Consider the following 11,871-nt stretch of genomic DNA (forward strand, 5'->3'; position numbering starts at 1 on the left):
TTGTTTAAATTTATATCTATTTGTTCAAATTTTGTCTATCTATACAAATATCTTTTTATCTGTTAAATTTTTTTAACCTATATGTAGGAGTGTAAAAATGGCAAGTGGGGCAGCCCAAAGCTCACCCGCAACCTGAGGTGGGCCCGGTCCGTTTAGACTCAAGCCCAAGCCCAGCCTGGGCCTGGGCCATCGTTTTGAAGCTCGGCCCGACTCACTTGGCCCAGCCCATCGTCTCGTTCAAGACCCACTCAAAAGCCCGATCTGCCAGAGACCTAGTGTTATTTTTAATGGAAAATAATAAAATTTTGGTGGAAAAAATAAAAAAAAATAAAAATAATTGTTTAGGCTCACCCAAAGCCCGAGCCCAAGCCCAGGCCTAGCGGCCCGAGGCCCGATCCACTGGCCCACCCAAAGCCCGAATACCCCTGGGCTTGGGCTTGGGCCCCAGCCAATCGAATTTTTGGCAAGAGCCCGAAAGGTCCGACATGGACCGGGCCAAAATTACACCCCTACTTATATGTTAATTTTTTTTACCCGTTAAATTTTTATAACCTATTTTTTCTAACTTTTCAAATTCACATCATTTTCATACTTTCTCTCAATCTACTCCTCTACCCTTCTTTATTTTTCTATCTGTTGAATTTTTATCCCTTTTTTTACACCTCTCTTATCTGTTGAATTTAATCTGTACAAATTTTATTATCTGTTGATTTTTTATCTATTCAAATCTTTGTTATTGAAATACTCCAAGCAACTATTTGTTAGATTTTTTTATATATAATCTATCTGTTGAAATATCTGTGTCATTTTGAACAAATCTGAGCCATCTTTGACATATCTGTGCCATTTTTTAACAGATCTACATCACAAGAATACATACACAGATCTGAGATTTTCAACAATGTATATAACCAAGCAATGATCTGAGGTCTGATCCCAAAAAAAAAACACAATTATTTGAGGTAACAAATCCAACAATCCAGGTACTTCAGCCTCTCTCTTCTTTCTCAATCTCAGCCTTCAAACAATCAAACAAATAATAACCACATTAGTAATCAAACTTAAAACAATCCAAGCTCTGTCACTGAGTTAATTACTTCTATGAACCAAATAACTATGTATATGATGATGAACATTACTAGATTATTTCAATAAACAAAAATTGGATAGAAAATATATAGAGGTTCCCTTTGCGTTTCTCAGCCATTGAAGACTCCGCTCTACAATTGAATTTCTTCGGATTCGCTCCGATTCCTAAGAGTCTTTTCTATTTGATTAGCGAACAAGCGAAGGGTTTAAGAATGAATGGTTGAGATCTCACCGGAATGCACGACAGTGATCAATGAACTGAGGAGAGGCGAGTGATCGATGTGTGCAGGCTAGCAGTGAGTGCGAGACGAGGAAGCCATGCGAAATGACCTATGTTTTTCGATCTGAGCCAGATATGAGGCTTTTGAATAGATCTGATCATTTTTGTTTTATCTGTAGGAGGGAGCTTGGTGCTCTTGTTGTACTAGAGCTAGATTTAGCCGGATATAAAAAATAAAAAATAAAAGAATTGTATTTTTCATTTTTTTCATTTATACAAAAATAAATATAAAAAACTTTATTAAAATAAAAATAAAAAAGATATATACAAAGAAATTGGCTAATATAACCCAACAACTCATATTAAGTAGAGAATATGAATATCCATGCGTCATTTAAAATATGTGGATCATATTCGTAATTTAATTTGCACAATTCGCTTGTTTTTCAAACTAAAATCTCTGAATAATTCTTTTTGTATTTCTATTTTTTTTCCCCCATATACTTAAAGAATTATGTTGTGATTGTGTTTTAAAGAAGAAAAAATAAAAAATTGAGGACCTAAAATGCCGATCTCTTCCCATTGTTATATTTCCTAAACTTTTTAAATATAATTATAGAAGTCTTTGAAGTTTGGTATGTATAATCATATAGATTATGATTCCAATTAGAATAAGGTAATTCTAGGAATAATAATCACAAAATTTAAGAAAACAATACTAATAAATTTTGGTAATGATTTTGAGGATTTAAAAATTACCTTAATTTATATAAATTATATTTTGAGCTAATCATAGAATGACATGTGTATTTTAAGTGTTATAAAATTCAAAAAAATTGAGAAAATTAGAGTGACACTTTCAACTTCAAAGAAGCTACAACACTTTTACTTATATTATATAATAATAATAATAATAAAAATAATAATAATATGATTTTATCATCTACCAATGCTCTATTAATTTAATTGTTTACACGAATGATTTGTTCAATAAATTTTAAAAAATAAATTATTTTCATATAGAGATAACATGAATTGTGTTGTGATAGAACTAGCATATCACCTGTGCTATGCACGAGATAAAATAATATATAATTTATTAAAAATATGATAATTATATTTAATTTTTTTATATTTTGTCTCTCGTAAATAAAATTTTATTTATAAATTTAAGTGTTTTGTTTCAAATATCCCTTTACTATAACATATAGTATAGACAAATTAAAATTGTTGTATTAACAATTAATAATTAAAATTATGCTTTGTTATAAAAAAAAATGACATAGTTCTAATATTTCACTATTTTAGAATAAAAATATATGAATTTTAAAAAAATTTCATATTGATTTTTGAAAGGGAAATAATTAAATAAATTTTAAAAACTTAATAAGTAAGAAATAATCATCGTAAAAAATAAAATTTCTAAATGCTTTACCATATAATAATAAAATTGGTTGAATTATTTATCGAAATATACTGTTGACATCTATAATAATTGTGACTAGATGATTTATTGGTAAAATGACCATTTGTTATGAAATAAAAAACTTCAAGGGACATGATATAATTTTCAAAATCACATGAAATAATTCGTATTTTAAATAAATCTCGGATGTGTATTTATAATTTATTCATTTATTTAACTACCTAAAAAAAATAACTCAAAATGTTTTATCTATAACTTTTTTTTTTTTTTTGTACATATAATTAACACATAAGTCATGTCATGGTATTAGAAAGGATTTGCCTTTTTTTTTAAGTTGTTATTCAATTTGAGAGAGAATTTGGATTTAGGCCTCATTTGGGAACCCTCCTTTTTAGTTAAAAAGTCAAAAAGTCAATAACTCATACCAAAAAGTCAAAGATTCTCTTTTCTCTCTACTTTTTGCACATTTTTTGTAAAAAGCCAAAAAGTCATCCCAAACATACTAGTTTTTTTTAGCTCATATTTTAGCCAAATAGCCAAAAAATTACTAAATTAGCATGTTCCCAAATGAGGCCTTGGTAGGTCTATTTTAGAATCGATTCCGATGATTTGAACCGTTCACTTTTTAAAACTCTTTAATTAAAATATTCATATAAAAAATTAAGATAATTGAATATCAGTAGCTATATATTTAAAACATATTTGTTTCAAAAAAAATAGACGACAAATATAATTTTAAAAATAATTATCTATTTTTCATAATATAAATTTAATTTAAATATATAAAATATCTAACCATCTTAATTTTTTATATAAATATTTTACCTAGTAAGTCTTAAAATAAGAACAAATCAAATTATGGAAATTAGGATGGACTCCGTGGATCACTTCTCCCTCCATATTATACCACTTTATAAGTTCGTCACATCACTACCCCCTTTTACCTAATTCTCTTTCAAAACACATTTTTGCCTTTCCACACAGTCTCTCTCTCTCTCTCTCAAACATGACCAAGTCACAGAATTTCATTTCCAAGTGTTTCTTTGGCATCCTTCGCCGCCGCCTCTGCTCGACAGCCTCCCAACCCACCCATCCGACCCACCACCGACCCCACCACCCCCATTCCAACCACCACCACCACCACCACCTTTGAAAACCCAAAAAAAGATTTCAAAACCCAAGTCAAGACCCCAGGAGTAGTCGCAAGACTCATGGGTCGAGACTCACTCCCAGACCACAACTTGGTTCCAAAACACTCCTCCATTCACTGTAACAGATTAGTCAATTCCGTCGATTACTTCCCAGATTTCAATCCCACTCTTTCCCACCATCGTCGGATTAGAATATCACTATCGTTTCGCGAAGTTCCAACCTTTCTCCAACAACAATGCTTCGAAGATTGGAGTGAAAGTTTGAGAGCAAAAAAAAGTGGAGTTAAGAATGTGAATCAGGAGGAAACAGGGAGTGAATCGAAGATTGAGAACAAGAAAGAGAGTCGAAACAACATAAAACAAGAAAGAGAGTTGAAACAACATAGTTAAGAAAGTCCAATAACCCGTGTGTGTTTCGGAGAATTTGAGTCTTGTTTCGGTTCTTGATCTTCATCGTCACAGTTTGAGTCCTCATCATAAGTCTACGTCAGGTTTGTTTTTGGAATGACCATGTACTTTTTTTATACTCTATTTGGTAGTTTCTGTGTTTTAATTTGTTTCGTTTTTGTTTTTCATGTTTTCAAAAATAGACACTGAGGAGTTGCAAGAAATGCAAGAAAAGTTTCAACAGTTGAGGATCGAGAAGAAGCAAACTGAGGAACTATTGAAGGCAAGAGAGGAGACTTTGAAAATAAAGGAGGAGGAGCTTGAAACAAGGGGGGAAGAGTAAGAAAAGCTTCAGACGAAGCTCAAGAAGTTGCAGAAAATGAAAGAGTTCAAACCCACCATGGTTCGTTTTTTTTTTTTCCCCCTCCTCAATACGATGTTTGGTTGCTGAGAAAATGTAGAGAAAATGAAGGAACTTTAGAAAGGGTAATTTTCCTATATTTTCTCAGAAACTGAACCTAGATTGATGGTTCAGAGTTTATGATTCTTGGTTTAGTTTTCCCCCTAAATTTTCTCGAAAACATAACAAAGAGAAAGAACTAGAAAAGAAAGACAAGAAAAAGAAAGGTTGCCCTTAAATGAAAAGGTCACCTCCACCTTATATCCTATGGCTCAAAGATCAATGGAGGAAGAGCAAAAAAGAAAAGGATCCATTGAAACCGAAGCAACCAATGTCTGTGTTTTTCGCATTCACAACTGAAGCCATAAAGCTATTGGAGGAAGAGCAGTATCTTCAGTTGAAAAAGTAAATTCAGTAATTTTCTCTATATTTCTCTCTCCCCCTTCTTCTTCTTCTTCTTCTTCTCTCTTTCTCTCTCTCTCTCTCTAATCTTTGTCTCATTGAATTTCTATAGGAAAGAAAAGGATCCGTTGAAACCGAAGCAACCAATGTCTGCGTTTTTCATGCTCACAAATGAGCGAAGAGTAGCTCTGCTTACAGAGAGCAAGAGTGTCTGGGAGGTAATTGAAGAGGCCTCACGTTCAGTTTCTTAAATTCTTGTTATTGATCATATTCTAATTTGTAAAATTGGCATTGTTTGACAGGTTGCGAAGATCACATGTGAAGAATGGAAGAACATGATAGAGAAACAGAAGAAGCCTTATGAAAAGGTTCAATTAACTCTATCTTTCTCTATCAATCTCTCTCTCTCTCTGTTTCTCTGTGTCTCTGCAACAACAATTTCATATTTTGGGAAATTGCAGATTGCAAAGCAAAACAAAGAAAAGTATTTGGAAGAAATGGAGGCTTACAAGAAGAGGAAGGAGGAAGAGTCTGCCAATCTCAAAAAAGAGGAGGATGAGATGATGAAAATTCACAAGCAAGAAGCCTTGCAATTGCTCAAGAAAAAAGAGAAAACCGATAACATAATCAAGGTTTGGCCTTATAATAATGAATTGTCGATACCTTCTTGTGAAGCTTGGCTTTTGTGATTGCTAAATTATGTATGCTCTTGTTACAGAAAACGAAAAAGATGTTGGAAATGGTAGAAAAATTCTGGTTTACCCAAAATTTTTTCTCAAGTTTGGTCTATTTTTTAGGTGGGCCCCGTGCATCGATTTACACGGGTCAAAGTGGTAACACATTCTATGCCGCGTTGTGATTCACGTGGTATATTTGGTTGCTCAAAACCATTACCGAGTGAATGGAAAATTGAAGCCAAAGTGTGCTCCATGGAAATGGAGTTTTGGTGAACATTCCTTAAGGTTGTAAATTGGCTTGTCCCACATTGATTTGGTGGGAAGTTTTGAAAGGGTTTATAAGGCATGGGTTTGGTACTTGGAGTGTGCCCCAAGGGGTACCCAAGTGTTTTAGAGGGAGAGGTTATGGGCAAAATGGGCTGGACCCATTGGACCCAAAAATCACCGCGCACGCCGCCGCCGTCCGTCCGTCCGGCTGGGCTGGGCCTGGGCTTGGGCGCGGGTGTGTGGTTGGGTTGGGCTTGTTCGGCCCAATATTAATCTTTTTGGGCCAAAAACATTTGAATTTAATTTTATTTTTGGTAAAATAAAATCTAGAATTCAAATTAAACTGATTTGGATTTTCTGTACATCCAAACAAGGCCCTTCCCGTTTTCAAACAGAAATAAACTAGTTTGGAATTAGTGCACACCCAAACAGGGCCCTTCCTGTTTTTTGCTATCTATTTGAATTATTAACAGATTCAAATCTGTTTGAATTCAAAACCAACAGGTATCATACCTGTTCAATTTAAAACCAAGAGCCACCTTTACATCTATAAATAGGACCACCCTCATTTGATGTTATATTCAGAAATTTCGTATTTCACCTCTACTTATTCTATTCTTCATTTTGTTGCATTTTATTTCTGAAAGAAAGAGTGTAAACACTTAATGTGTTCGTAAGACAAACAATTTGTAGTGCTGCTATTGTTTGTGGTAGATCATTTTATCCTGGGAGATAGACGTCCAGATTCTGAAAGCACCGTGGAGAGGACGAATCTGTCTTAAGGACACAGTGTTAAACACTGGACTTGATCAGAAAAGTTATTCAAATAAATTAACCAAGTAAGTTGTTTAATTTTATTCTGTTTTTATTTGTTTATTTAATCAGATTTTATTTTTGTTTTTGTAACAAAATAAAATCTGTGTTTTTATTTATTTATTTTTTGTTTCGAGCTTGATTTTTGTAATCAAACAAATTCTCTCATTTTCTTTATTTCTTTATATTCTTCTTGTTATTTTGTACACAACAGAATTTAATCTATTTAAATACAGTGAAGATTGTCCTACAAAAGAAATGCCAGAAGAAGAAAAAGATTGTTGATCCCAACAAACCGAAGAAGCCTGCATCCTCATTCCTTCTATTCAGGTCAGTCATTTTAAAATATGTTATAAGCACCTATATATATACCTAACAAGATTAAAAGTAAATACCTAAAATTTTGGTCATTTATTTTTATTCACAATGATGCTAGAATTGCTAGTAGTCGCAGATTAGCCATATGGAGGTGAATCAAAGAATTAGCAGACATTAATAGTAACAATATGTAATGAAATTTGCTTTATATTTTCGTATACTATGTTATTTTTGTTGATAATACAGCAAAGAGACAAGGAAGAACTTGTTGGAAGAGAGGCTGGGAAATAATAACTCTACCCTTAATGCCCTCATTTCAGTGAAATGGAAGGTGTGAAATTTAACTGTCTGTTTGGGTAATTCTTTTTTTGAAAATGTAAAAAGAAGTACAGAAAAATTAGGTTTTGTACTTGTAGGAATTGAGTGAAGAAGATAAGCAAACCTGGAATGAAAAGGCTGCAGGAGCCAAGGAGCCAAGATGGAATTGGAAGAGTACAACAAATCTGCAGCAATGGAGGAGGAAAACAACAATAACCCACAACAGTAAAAGCAAGCTTGAATATTGATGAAGGAGGCTCTACTTCTGTCAATGTGTTCAAAACTATTTCTTTTAGTGTTAACATTTGTTAACTACTACTGACCCCCCGGGCATGTTAACATTGTTGATTTTTACTTTTTTTTGGCCATTTGAATGTTGAATCTGTAGTTCGAGATTGAATTAGTCTGATGATTCAAAGTAGTTTGCAAAATCAACGTAATTGTGTTTTCCAAACATTCCAACTTGTGTGTTAAATTAATTTGATGATTCAGATCAAAGTAGTTCCCAAATCATTGAAATTGTTTTCCAAACATTCCAATTTGTAAAAGAATCTTCCAAGGAATGTTCAGACTACTATACAACGAAAGCCAAGACAATTCTTTTCGTGTCAACATCTTTTAACTACATAAAAAGTACAATTATGGCATTGATATTCTCCAAAAAAATGTACTATCAAAGGGTAATTTTGGAAAATTAATTTTTTTAAAGTGTAATAATTGTACTATCAAAAAATGTTAGATTTCCCAAAAGGGGCCATTATTTTGGGACGGAGGGAGTATTTTTTTCATCAACAATTTGTTATTTTTATATGGATCAAAAAAAAATTATCTATATTAGTTCAAGTCGTTTGAACCTAATTAAAAAAAATTCAATGTGACAAATAAAATTTGTAAAATTTATTATATTTTTTTAAAAAAACCTTAAGTTGGTCAATGTAATTTACCAACAAATTTTTGTACATAAAATTTCACAGTAGTGATATGTCTTGTGAGACATTTTCATTTCAAATTAGAACATTTATTATTGTGCCTTTGAATTTAAAAATATAACTGTCACATTATTCTGAATAAATTTTATATATAAAATCTTTGTATGTAAATCAAATTTTTTTACTAAAAAACTGAAGGTTTCAAAAAATAAAAAATAAAAAACAATTTGACAATTAGTTTATTTTCAAAAAATGAAAACAATAATACGAGGTATCATCATCATCCAAGCTTGTAGTCTTATTTTGTATGTTTGTAACAGGAGGCACAAAGGTGTGGTGTTTGATTTAAAAAATTTGCAAATATCTTTTTTTTTTTTTAATATCTTCATGTGATTTGGTAACAAATGCATATCCCTATTTTTTTTCAAAAAATCAGAATTTATCCTTTTTTAAATTTATTTTAAATTTTGATCTTTTTGAGTTTTTGGAGTCTCACTGCACAATATTTTAAAATAAATTTAGCATTTTAGATGAGATTCATAATTTTGTTCTTCCTATTGCATGTTGTTTCAATTCATTGTTTTATTTGGTTTTAGTGGTTTGAAATCCTACATACACAGTTTGCTTACATCTCTGTGCATAGTAATATGTATATGTCATCTTGGAATGATCATCCAGGAAATAGACAGATTCAAAGACAAAGAAGTCTACCAAAATTGGCATCAGATCATAGTTCTTACAACGATGGCATCACTGAGGAAGATTTGGTACGTTGATTTCATGTTTTATATCTATATTTGAGCTTTATGATTTGAAGTTATTAATTTTTCACATTGACTTTTGAATAGTCATTGCAAAAGCAAAGTAATGATGCTTTTGTGATGTGTCAAACACTCAATATTGGTTCTTTTTCATCTGGTTATACTAAATTTATGAATTTAAATTTCATTTTGCATATGCAGTTCTCATGTGAGTTATGGAATAGCTCTTCTAGACAAGTTACTGGCACTGCAATAAAGAAGTTATTAGCAGAAGAAATGTCAAAAGAAACGGAGTCCAAGAGACGACCACTGAGTGTTATTGCCAGATTGATGGGTTTTGATGGGCTGCCTCCTCAGCAGCCTCTTCATAGACAACATGAAGGGTTCTCGAAAAGTTATCAGTATCATCGCAAAGGGATGGAAAACCATATGAACACCGATCAAATAGGAAAGGCTCAATGGCGCAACAAGAATGTAAGGATGAGTATGAAGTTTTATAAACATCAAAGGTTGAAAGAAGTAGTTACCTAGCAAAAAGGACTATAAACTCAAAGCTGTCTGAGGCAGAGATGGCGTTCATTCAACAGAAGTTCATGACTGCAAAACGTCCACAAATGACAAGCTTCATAATTCAAAAGAATTTTGTGATATGCTTGACATGCTGGATGCCAACAAAGACTTATTGATTAAGTTTCTTCAGCAGCCAGATTCCTTATTTACAAAGCATCTCGTTGATCTGCAAGGTGTTGCTCCTAGATCAAAATGCAGTCACATGGTAGATGTAGACCCATCAAAATTGGGTAAGTATGAAAGTAGTACCATTGGTTGGAAGTCAAAGAAAGGAATTTTACAATGCTCTCGTCGGAAACGTAATGATGGTCTTTTTACCCATTTCTACAATCATCGTGGTGCTCAAAAACCTCTTAAATCACCAAACATTCAATTAGAAGGGAAACATAAGAGTGACACAAACATCCTCCCAACACAGATTATTGTTCTGAAGCCAAATCCTGAGAAGATGCAGAATGCTACTAAATCTGTTTTATTAACTAGTTCTTTTCATGGTAATCAGTCAAATTGTAGGAAGCACTGGGAATATCGGACCATTGATGCTGGTGAGGGAGGACATTGGGTTAAGAAAAACTAATCTAATGATGATGCAGGTTTTTTGAGGCCCAAGTCTAGAGAGCCTAAGAAAAAGCTAAGGAGATTACTAGGAAAATGAGAGAAAGTTTACGCTGTGAGCCGATGGATTTGCCCTCCATATTTAAGGGATATGTTAGGGATAAGGGCTCATATAATGTGTCTGCAAGTGATTCTGGAAGTGAATAAGAACTGACAATATCGACTCTCAGAAAGTCTTTTCACTGGAGTAACCGACCTAGACCTTCATCACGGCTCTCAACTGAGTCATCTGTAAGTAGGGAGGCCAAGAAGAGACTCTCAGAGAGGTGGATGATGTCCCAAAGGAATCAGAATATTGGAGCAGTTGGTAAGGCCAGCACTCTAGGTCAAATGCTTTTTATTCGTGATACGGAAATGAGGCTATTGAATATTTATCCAATGACTGGTTTGGATGGATCCAGTGACCGATTTGTTAGCAATGATGAAATTGCTAAGTGGGATAGTCTTTAAGGTACTAGTAGTAGGGATGGTTGGAAGGATAGTATCAGAATTTCATCCAAATCGAGATCTTTTGCTGCTTCATCTGTTAGCTCTGGTGGCCCTAAAACAAACATGCAATGTGAAACTCTTGACCAAGACAGTTATTTGATGGCTGGAGAAACCATGAATCAGGGTAAAAATAAGGCAATCAGGAGAAATTCCAATAAGAAAGAAGATTCTTCATCCAGAAAAATAAGCTCCAACAATAAGAAATATCAATCCTCTCGCTGCACCTATAGTGATAATACTGATTCCTTTGGGAAAGAGCAATTTAACCTATCTTAGGTGGAGATCAACCTTGGAAAGAAAGATCCTGCAGAATAGAAGTCTTTAGTTTCTCAGATGCGGACTCATAAAATCAATGGTAAAAGTTCAATTAATGATGCTGAGGCAGATGATGGACATGCGGATATGTATTCTGAATCTCTTGATGAGGAGTTGCCCTCAAAACCATCATCTTGTTTGTTAGGAAATCCTACTTCTTCTACCCCTGGTCCAGAGGATTCAAAAGCACGGGTTTGATTTACTTGACTAATAATCTTTCAATACTTGTTGACACAACATAGATGTTGTATTATAATATATGTGGTGGTCTTTTCCCCTTTCTATACCCATACCTTATGAGGCAAAATAGTTCAATTTGCTTAACATTTTTTTTATTATCATTTTTAATATGGTTGTATTTGATGAACTTGTGCATTGCTTGCTGTCCTTCATGTTTGTTGGATTTTTAGCATCAATATCTCATGATAAATAATTACATTTTGTTATAGGTGCATTTTATTGTATCTTGCTATATGGTTAGATACATGATATGTATAATTTATGCACTATGTTGATTATTTATTTATTTTTATTTTTTAGAATGGCCAACTTTTCTTTTAAAAAGTTCATATGCTATTGCTTCAAACTTCAAATATACATTAATATTAAAGAGATTGATTAGAAACTTTCTATTGCTCTTTGAGAATGGCAATAGGGTACGCTCTGGGTTGATCATCCCTCCCTCAATCTTATCATGGAATAGAGGTGATGCAGCACATTCAGG

At 33.1% G+C, this 11,871-nt stretch overlaps 2 pseudogenes; both read left to right on the forward strand.

Moving 5' to 3' along the window:
* Positions 1 to 4,911: 4,911 nt before the first annotated feature.
* On the forward strand, positions 4,912 to 7,697 carry LOC114284082 (high mobility group B protein 6-like; annotated as a pseudogene).
* Positions 7,698 to 9,044: 1,347 nt separating this feature from the next.
* On the forward strand, positions 9,045 to 11,108 carry LOC114284081 (uncharacterized; annotated as a pseudogene).
* The last annotated feature ends 763 nt before the right edge of the window (positions 11,109 to 11,871 follow it).

The sequence above is a fragment of the Camellia sinensis genome, chromosome 5, assembly GCF_055761805.1.
Source record: "Camellia sinensis isolate YWXY chromosome 5, ASM5576180v1, whole genome shotgun sequence".
Classification (NCBI taxonomy): domain Eukaryota; kingdom Viridiplantae; phylum Streptophyta; class Magnoliopsida; order Ericales; family Theaceae; genus Camellia; species Camellia sinensis.